At 39.1% G+C, this 9271-nt stretch overlaps 1 non-coding gene across 1 annotated transcript; it reads left to right on the forward strand.

Moving 5' to 3' along the window:
- The first annotated feature begins 1369 nt into the window (after nucleotides 1-1369).
- On the forward strand, nucleotides 1370-1441 carry TRNAA-AGC (transfer RNA alanine (anticodon AGC)). Its single transcript has one exon. It is a non-coding gene; the product is annotated as a tRNA-Ala (tRNA).
- The last annotated feature ends 7830 nt before the right edge of the window (nucleotides 1442-9271 follow it).

Consider the following 9271-nt stretch of genomic DNA (forward strand, 5'->3'; position numbering starts at 1 on the left):
AGTGGATGTTAAACCTTGCGGGAAATTTTGATGAGAAGCAGGATATGCGCAGTCTTAAATTGTTTCCCCACAAACCAGGTGTTCAAAATTAACTTCACCAATAAGGGGCAGATGGACATCATATGTCTCCAGATACCATACTCTGAGAAGTACACAACGTTGCCTATGTTACATTCCAATGGGGAATGCATAACCTGAGCCTAATCATAAGGAAACATCAGACAATCCCAAAATGAAAGACATTCTGTTAAATAAAATAAAATAAAAAGGACAGTATTCTCCCAAAATGTCTATATCATAAAAGACAGTAAAAGGCTGTGGAAATGTTCCAGATTAAAGACTAAAAAGACAAGTCAACTAAATGTAATATCTGACTCTACAAAAAAAGGGGCAATGCTATAATGGACACTATCGGGTCAATTGGTCAAACCGGAATGCAGACAATAAATTAGACACAGCTATTGGATCAATGTTAAATTTACTAAAGCTCATAATAGTACTGTGGTTATACACTAAAATATGTACGGTTAAAAGGACACGATGCGTGCAAGTGATACAGCAAATGGGTAAAATATTAATAATGGCTAACTCTGGGTAAAGGGTAATAGGAGTATTTTTGTACTATTCTTAGTCTTTCGACTTTTTAGTAAATTTGAAATTATTTCAGAGAGAGACTGCACTGTAGGCTCTGAGAAACAGAAGCCAGTCCTGCTGTATCCGCTATCCTCCTTTGTCTAAGTAACCTTCTCCTGCGCGCTGCTCAGAGCAGGGGACCGCGAGGGGGTTGCAGGAAGAAATTGACTCTCAGGACGCCGATCCGGGAGCCTATGTAATGCCTCTCACCAAGGCTCGGGTATTCAGTTTGTCCTTGTGATCGATCCAGGACATCTTGAGCTCGCAGGGACGTTTCCTGCCGTCGCCACGAAACGTTCAATGGATGTTTTTGGCTTTTGGACACGGAGATGATTTGAGGGTCTTTGTTCAAAGGGTGGCGGTGCTGGGCGTCAGGACTTAACCGCGGTGGGCGAGGATCCCCCTAGACTCTACCCTTCTTTTCATCTTTTCCCAACACTGCGGTCTCTGCCCTCTCGGAGGCGGCCTGGCCACCTGCTGGGACCTTACTCTGGGAAAGAGCAGAAAAGGAGACCGGAGAGAGCGAGAGGCACACAGATTGCTTCCCTTCGGCTTCCTTCGTTTGGAATCTCATTCTGTTGCTTTCTTCTGAGGTGGTTGAACAGGATTCCGCTCAGCTGTTTCACACATGAAGAATTTACATTCATGTTTCTTCTGTAACTTACTAAATCCTAAGAAGCGAAGAAATAAGTATTATAAGTCACGAAAGGAATTCCAAAGTAAACCCTACACGGTTGGGGGTGTAGCTCAGTGGTAGAGCGCGTGCTTAGCATGTACGAGGTCCTGGGTTCAATCCCCGGCACCTCCACCAGTTTTGAGAGGGTACGTTTGTGAACAGAGTGTTTTTCGCCTTTCGTTCGTGTAGCCAATCCGTTTTCTACTTCAGTTTCTCCCGTTAAACCTGATCTCCTTCTTCATTCAATTTTCTGCCAGTTAGGAACTAACCTGACACCTAGTACTGCTCTTGCGGTATCAATTTCTGTCCGGAGGGCATTGTCATCACCAGAGATGACGGGGCCGAAACGATGTCGGAATCAACCAGCTGGCTCACTGGGGAACTCTTTGGATACTGTGCAAAAAAACAAGTTTGCAAGTTTATCAGCCTGGTGTCTTTGTATTCCATATCATGGGATTACTGAACACGGAAAAGAAAAGAAAAATAGGAGATTTAAACATATAACAGACTTTCAGTTTCATTCTCCTTCTTTTGAATTCTGAAGAGCTCTTGGAGCAAAGAACACAGTGGAGATGGAATAACAGAAAAAAAATCTTATCTATTTCCTCCTTCTGAGCTTCTGATCAACCCATACCTTGTTTTCTCTGATCACCAGAAACGGAAGCAGTGGACCCCAGTTATTACTATGGGTATTATGCATACAAAAGACAATAAAGTTCTGCCTGTCATAATACAGTGTCTTCCAGACCTGAACTGAAAGATACAGACTGAATGAAGATTCACCGGTTGAATGAATCCAGAACCACCACCATTTAGCTGAAATAGCTCGTTGGGAGTGTGAGAGACCAAGCATATAAATATCTCTTGTTCAATAAAATTTCAATCAAATAAATGACATGCCGGGCTCATTTTAGAAATAAATTTAACTGGAGCACCACTTTCACAAACAAGCATCCCACACTTTAGAAATAAATTTAACTGGAGCACCACTTTCACAAACAAGCACCCCACAACACCTAAATATGTTAACCAATCCAAAAATCAAAGCTGACTTGCCTAGGCCAAAAACTAGTCTAAAGTACTGGTAGAATGCATAATCCGAGAAAAAAAAAGTTATCAAGTTTTAATTTATTTCTAGGAATTATTTTTTAATCTGGAAAACAATTCTGTGTAACATATTTTTAATAGGTTTTAACGGTCTTTACCCCCTATTTACCACTCCCCATCTGTCGGTTTGTCATACTGTGGTGACTTGTGTGTTGCTATGATACTGGAAGCTATGCCACCAGCATTTCAAATACCAGCAGGGTCACCCATGGTGGACAGGTTTCGGCGGAGCTTCTAGACTAAGACAGACTAACCCTTTGGTGATCTTACTATTTTCTGCTTTGAATTTTTTTTTTTTTGATGCCATGTGTTTTCATCAATGGAAGTATGCTGAGTTATGGGGTTTGTTTAAATTTTTGGTTGGTAATATGGATTTTGAAATATATTATCTGGGACTACATGGCTACCACTCAACTTTTTGCATTCTCAAGCCTGCTGATTGACGGTTGACCGTCTTTCCCAATGAACCTTTGTTGCTGAATATATGGCGAGGCGCCTTCCTTTAGGTTACATTGGGAATCTCTGGTTTTCCAAATATGACAGAAAAAAAAAAAAAACCAAGCCCACCAGGGTTCACTAACTATCACACAGGAAACCATAAATATGCTACAAACCTTACCTTGTAGTACAAAAGCCAAAGGAGACAAAATTTTTACCCAATCACACTTTCTGGTTGCACTACCTTACTTGCAAACCTCATACTACAGGTATTTTGCTTCATCTGATGTTTCTTTGAGAGCCTTGGTGGTGTAGTAGTTAAGAGCTTGACTGTTAACCAAAAAGTTGGCAGTTCAAATCCAACAGCTGCTTCTTGGAAACACTCTGGGGCATGAGTTGGAACCAACTCAATGGTACCGAACAACAACATTTCTTTTACCTTTTGCTGTTATACAAGTCCCCACTGAAGGGCAGTAAATACTTTTACCGGGAAAGTATACAGAACTCCAGATGCATAAAAAGTGGTTGGGATACCATAAGTCCATGGATCACCAAAGGGCTAGGAAGAAAGCTCTGGAATTCTACTTCTGAAAATTAGCCAGGGAAAACCCTATGATCACAATAGAAAATTGTCCAATATAGTGCTGGAAGATGAGCCCTTCTAGGTGGAAAGGCACTTGAAACACAAAGTAGCCACAACGATATCAACAATCAGGATGGGCAACATTTTATTTTGTTGTACACGGAGTTGCTGTGAGTTGAAGCTGACTCAACAGCAACTAACCACAATAACAACCACTTGTTTTAAGTCCCATTAAGGTATTTTGTGGTTAAATAGAAGATTAAAATGTTTTCATAATAAGACAGGGATACCCACTGTCTTCACTACTATTTAATATTGTAATGGAGGTATTAATCAAGGCATATAGACATAAAAAGAAAATTAAAGGATTAAGAATTAGACAGGAAGGGATAAACCTATTTCTAAAACTTGGTAGGATTATGTATCTGGAAACCATCCCTTAAAATGAAAACGCTACTACCAATAGAGAATTTAGTTAAATGTAGTTGTAAAATAAACATACACAGAACAAAAAATAGCTTTCTCATATTCAACTTTTGGAGGTTGTTGTATATCAACTCATTATTCTGAGAATTGAAAAAGGAAAAGAATCAAGTATTTATCCTACCTCTCCTGCATGGAATATATTTTAGGGTAAACATATAGTTAATGGGGGAAAGTTTTTATCCATAGAAGAATCACAGCTAATAAATGCAGGAGGAATGAAAATATTAGAAAGTCAACATTTTGCAACTGGTATTATTATAATGTATTTAGTGTTGAAAAGCAACTATGTCACCTTGAAGACTAAGGTGCGCCTGACCCAAGCATGATATTTTCAATCGCATCATATGCATCTGAAAGCTGGACAATGAATAAGGAAGACTGAAGAAGAACTGATGCCTTTGAATTGTGGTGTTGGCGAAGAATATTGAATATACCATGGACTGCCCAAGAGTGAACAAATCTTTGTTGGAAGAAGTACAGCCAGGGAGGTCCTTGGGAACAAGGATGGCAAGACTATGTCTTACATACTTTGGACATGTTGTCAGGAGGGATGTTCCTGGAGAAGGACATCATGCTTGGTAAAGTACAGGTTCACTGAAAAAGAGGAAGACTGTCAACGAGATGGATTGACACAGTGGCTACAACAATGGGCTCAAACGTAACAACGATTGTGGGCATGGTGCAGGGCCAGGCAGTGTTTCCTTCTGTTGTACATAGGATTGTTATGAGTCAGAACTGACTCGATGGCACCTAACAACAACAACCATTTAGGCTATAGTCAACAACGACTGCTACAACCATGAGGTGAAATTGTACAGGGGACTCTAGAATGGATGAATCAGGCTAACGTCACCTGAAACCAATGATAATTTCACATCACTAAAAGTGAGACAACCACTTATCATGTGCCTCTTGATTGTATGAAATAAAATATACCCAGCACCACCAATGAAATATTTGTGTCAACAAATTGAGACTTCGTCTAATCAAACAGACGAAACCATCTGCTTACAGTAAATACTGGGAATGGAAGAATATGTTTAATGACACCATAAGGTTGCAGTCAGCCAAATCCAGACTGTGGGAAATTCTCCTGGACACAGTGATCGTCAACAAATAAGTGGCATGAGCAAAAAGGGAGGTGGAACTGACACAGATTAAATGACATGTAAGTCATGTAAGGAGAAGAACAGACAAATGCAACATGTTTGGATCCTGAGTCAAACAAATTATATGGGAAATGGCTTTCTAAACATGAACTGAGCATTGGATTATATTAAGAAAGTTTTGTTAATTCTGTTGGTTGTGGTATTGTTATGATGTCTTAGTTATCTAGTGCTGTTATAAATACTGCAAGTGAATGGCTTTAACAAACAGAAATTTATTCTCTCCCAGTTTAGGTGGCTAGAAGTTCGAATTCAGGATGCCAGCTCTAGGGGAAGTCTTTCTCTTTCTGTTGGCTCTGCAGGAAGGTCCTTGTCTCTTTGAGCTTTTGCTCCTGGGCAATCCCTCATGTGGCTTGGTATCTCTCTCCCCCTGTCTTTGCTGGCTTGTTAAATCTCTTTTCTATGTCAAAAGAGATTGATTCAAAAACACTCTACCTTAATCCTGTCTTAGTAACATAACAAAGACAATCAATTTCCAAATGGGATTATAACCATAGGCATACAGGTTAGGTTTTACAACACATATTTTGGGGTGGAGGGGGGAGAACAATTCAATCTGTAACATACGGTAATGTTAAAAGAAAGTTTATAATTTTCTTTTTAATATATACATGCTAAAGTATTTATGGGTGAAATTGATATAATATCTGAAATTTGGTTTATACTTTAGAGGAAAAATGTAAGAACAATAAAATAAAAAGGAAGTGGATTGGCTAGAGATGAAACAAGAACAATGAAACGATGATAACTGATTAAAGCTATGTGATGGGTAAATGGGAATTCATCGTAATATGCTCTCTACTTCTGTATATGTTTCAAAATTCTCAAAACAAAAAGCTAAAAACATAAATGTCATAATTTTTAAATGTCCTAACCAAATGTATCAGCATTTTCCTTTAAGTCATTCGCTCTTTGTCTTATTTAAGAAGGCCTTGTTGGCCATGAAATAAAAAACTTTTTGGTACCGTCTTTAAAAATGAAAAAAAAAAAAATTATTTTCCTCAAAGAATGGCTTCTACTTCTTGAAAATCACAGCAGTGTATCAATTTTTAACTCTATTTTACTTCAGATAGGGAGCTTTGAGATAATCATGCTCATTTCTTCACTGCGTTTTATCCTGTAAGTTTGTGGAAGCCTCCTCTCATATTTATGTAATGTGTATTTGTTCCTTTTTATCCCACTCCCCCTTTCTTATCTCAGATTCTTCCCACCATATGCAGTAATTTGAATGTGTTTAATGTGTCTTTTTATTTGTATGTCTTCTTGTAACTTATATTGCTTTTGTGCATATACCAAAAAAAGAAACAAAAAAACCTCATTGCCATCAAGGTGATTCTGAATCATGGCCACCAGAGTAGAACTGAGTTCCATAAGGTTTTCTTGGCTGTAATCTTTATAGAAGCAGATCACCAGACCTTTTTTCTGCAGCACCCACTGGGTCGATTTGGACCACCAACCTTTTGGTTACTAACAGAGTGCAAACCACTTGAGCCACTCAGGGACTTCTGTACATATACAGTATTTTGAATTTAGTAAATGCTATGATTTATAGAATTCAATGTGTCTCTTACCCTTTAAAACAAGCACAGTGTTTTTAAGGTCCGTCAGTGTTACTATATGTGTATCCTGTTCATTGTTTCTAAGCGATGCACAGTAGTCCATGGTGTATGTCTACCACAATCTACCCTTCCATTTCTCCAGGGATGGACAATAGGTTACCTCCAAATTCCTCCCGTTTACAGTAGGTGTTGCAATGAAAATCCTCCCATATATCCCCATACATGTGAGAAATTTCCTAGGATATATACACAGAAAAACAGTGGCTTGGCATCACAGATTAGATTCTCTGGGAAGCAGCCCTCTAAGTTATGGCAGGTATGGCACGAGCCCAGGGTGCCACTTGAAGGGGGCTGCCACTGCGTACTGTCTATTAACCATTGAATATTCCATTGTCAGCTGTGAGAGAGAGATCATTCAACAAGTTAAAATCAATACTTTCGTATTTGAGAGCATCCATGGGTCAAGGCAGACTGTGTTATCTTGCTCTGCTGAGTATAGAAAGAGGAGTGACCAAAAAAAAAAAAAAAAAAAAGACTTTGAGCACATCATAGGCCAATTTTCATCAGTGAAGGCAAGGAAGGTGCAGTTGTAATTTTCACATAATGTCGTAATGTGTTAAGTCAGAGATTAACCGGCCTGACTTGTATTTTTGAGCTGATGTTACAATAAGGTTATAAGGTTATCTAAAAAATCGGTGTAAGACGTTTGGACTGAGGTGCAGAGGCATAGTGAGGGGGGCAGAGGGGACATTTGACCGGGGGCACAAGTCCAAGGGGGCGCCAGAAGAGGGGAGGAATGATATTCCGAGGGGCACAAATACGAAAGACGCGTGACTGAGGCTGCCGGACAAGAGGAGGGGAAGGCGTTTCTACTAAAGCATCACCACTTTCAATGTTTATTCATCTTGAAATTGGAGGTCGGGGAGATGCAATTTAAAGATTGCCCCTGGACGTTCGTTACCCTTGCTAAGCCTCTGCAGGGGCACAATTTCAGTGCTTGCCATAGGCTCTATTTTCCATAGCCTCTGGCTTGATATGGAGATTAATGTGCAGGATGCTTATTAGGGAGTACCTTTGGGATCTATACCCGTGGAAGGCAGGGAGTAGACACAAGATTGGGCAGGGAGAGAAATCAAACTGTGATGCAGGGCTGACAGCCTCAGCCCACCCCATGAAGAGTCTTGAATCAAAAATAGCCCACCCAAGTCCTTCCATGTTTGGCTGAAATGACAGGGTTTTCATACCCCTGCCCCTTGGGTCATTTGAGGTGAGCTGCTCCAAAAGGGTGTGATCTTGGGCAGGTAGCTCTCTACAGCTGAGACAACCCTGAAGCACCTGACAGCTAAAGATCATCTGCTAAATGCACTCTGAGCAGCTGGGGCAACAAGTTCTTCCTGAAGAGGGATATGGGCAAAGCATCTTTGTGTCAGTCACATTTAGTCATAGTGAATGTGTTTGTGTAATTGCCAAAGTACTGGCAGAGTTCTCTGCAGGATGGCTGGCTGTGCCATTCTGCCCTTTAACCAGTAGCGCAAACCAAAACCAAAAAAATAGGAAGAAAAAAATGAAATGGTTAAAGGATATTAACAGGCATTTACAAAAGAAGAGACACAAGAAGCTAACAAGGATGTGAAGCCATGCTCAAACTCATTAGTAAACAGAGAACTATAAAATCAAATAACAATAAAATTTCATGTTAAGAATGTAACCAATGTTACTGAACAACTTGTTTAGAAATTGCTGAATGGGACGCTGAACTGCTGTGTAAACCTTCACCAAAAACACAATATTATTTAAATAAAAAAAAACTCATGTTACACCACTGAAACTGGCAAAAGTAAGTAAATGTAAGTATATGTCAAAAGAGATTGATTGAATTGAATTGATTGATTGAATAATATTAATAGTTAGCAGGTTTATTATTGATTTGCAGTTGTTCTTTGAATAATCTAGAAATTATTTCATTGTTGGTTTTAAGTATCGCAGATAACATCTCCCAGTCTGTCATCTGTGTGATGATTTATTCTAAGCTACCCTTTGTTGAAAAGAAATCTTTAATTTTTATTTAATCAAATTTATCTTTCACCTTTTTTTGGCCTTATGAATTGTGCTTGGGAGAGTCTTGTGTGCCATTAGATGAGAATGGTAATAAAAATTATGATGATGCTACAAATGATAATGATGATGGCAGTTAACTTAGTGTATGCTTAATAGATCAGAAAGAGGTTTGTTATAATTTCTTTTTTAAAAAATGAGTCATGTCAGTAATTATGATGAAGACACAGAATCAAAATATCAATTATAAAAACATAATAACTCCTCTGCCTACTGATTGGGCAAACAGAATGAAGAAACTATGGAGAACAAGTTTATGTACCTCGTCGCCTCTTGCACGAGAAACAGTCATTTTTCCTTCAGAATCAGTTTCCCTGATTGAAGAAGACCCTTCCTAATCTCTATTGAGAATCCAATTTACCTGAGTTTCGTATGTTCTATGGTATACACTACTTAACAGCAGTTGGCTTCAGATGGAAATCAGGAAGTAGAAGAGAAGTTAGAGTAATGGACTTCCCTGTGCCAAAGATCTTGATGTTGTTGCAAGATTAATGACCAGAATAGGAGA

The sequence above is a fragment of the Trichechus manatus genome, unplaced genomic scaffold (assembly GCF_000243295.1).
Source record: "Trichechus manatus latirostris isolate Lorelei unplaced genomic scaffold, TriManLat1.0 scaffold00180, whole genome shotgun sequence".
In the NCBI taxonomy this organism is placed as follows: domain Eukaryota; kingdom Metazoa; phylum Chordata; class Mammalia; order Sirenia; family Trichechidae; genus Trichechus; species Trichechus manatus.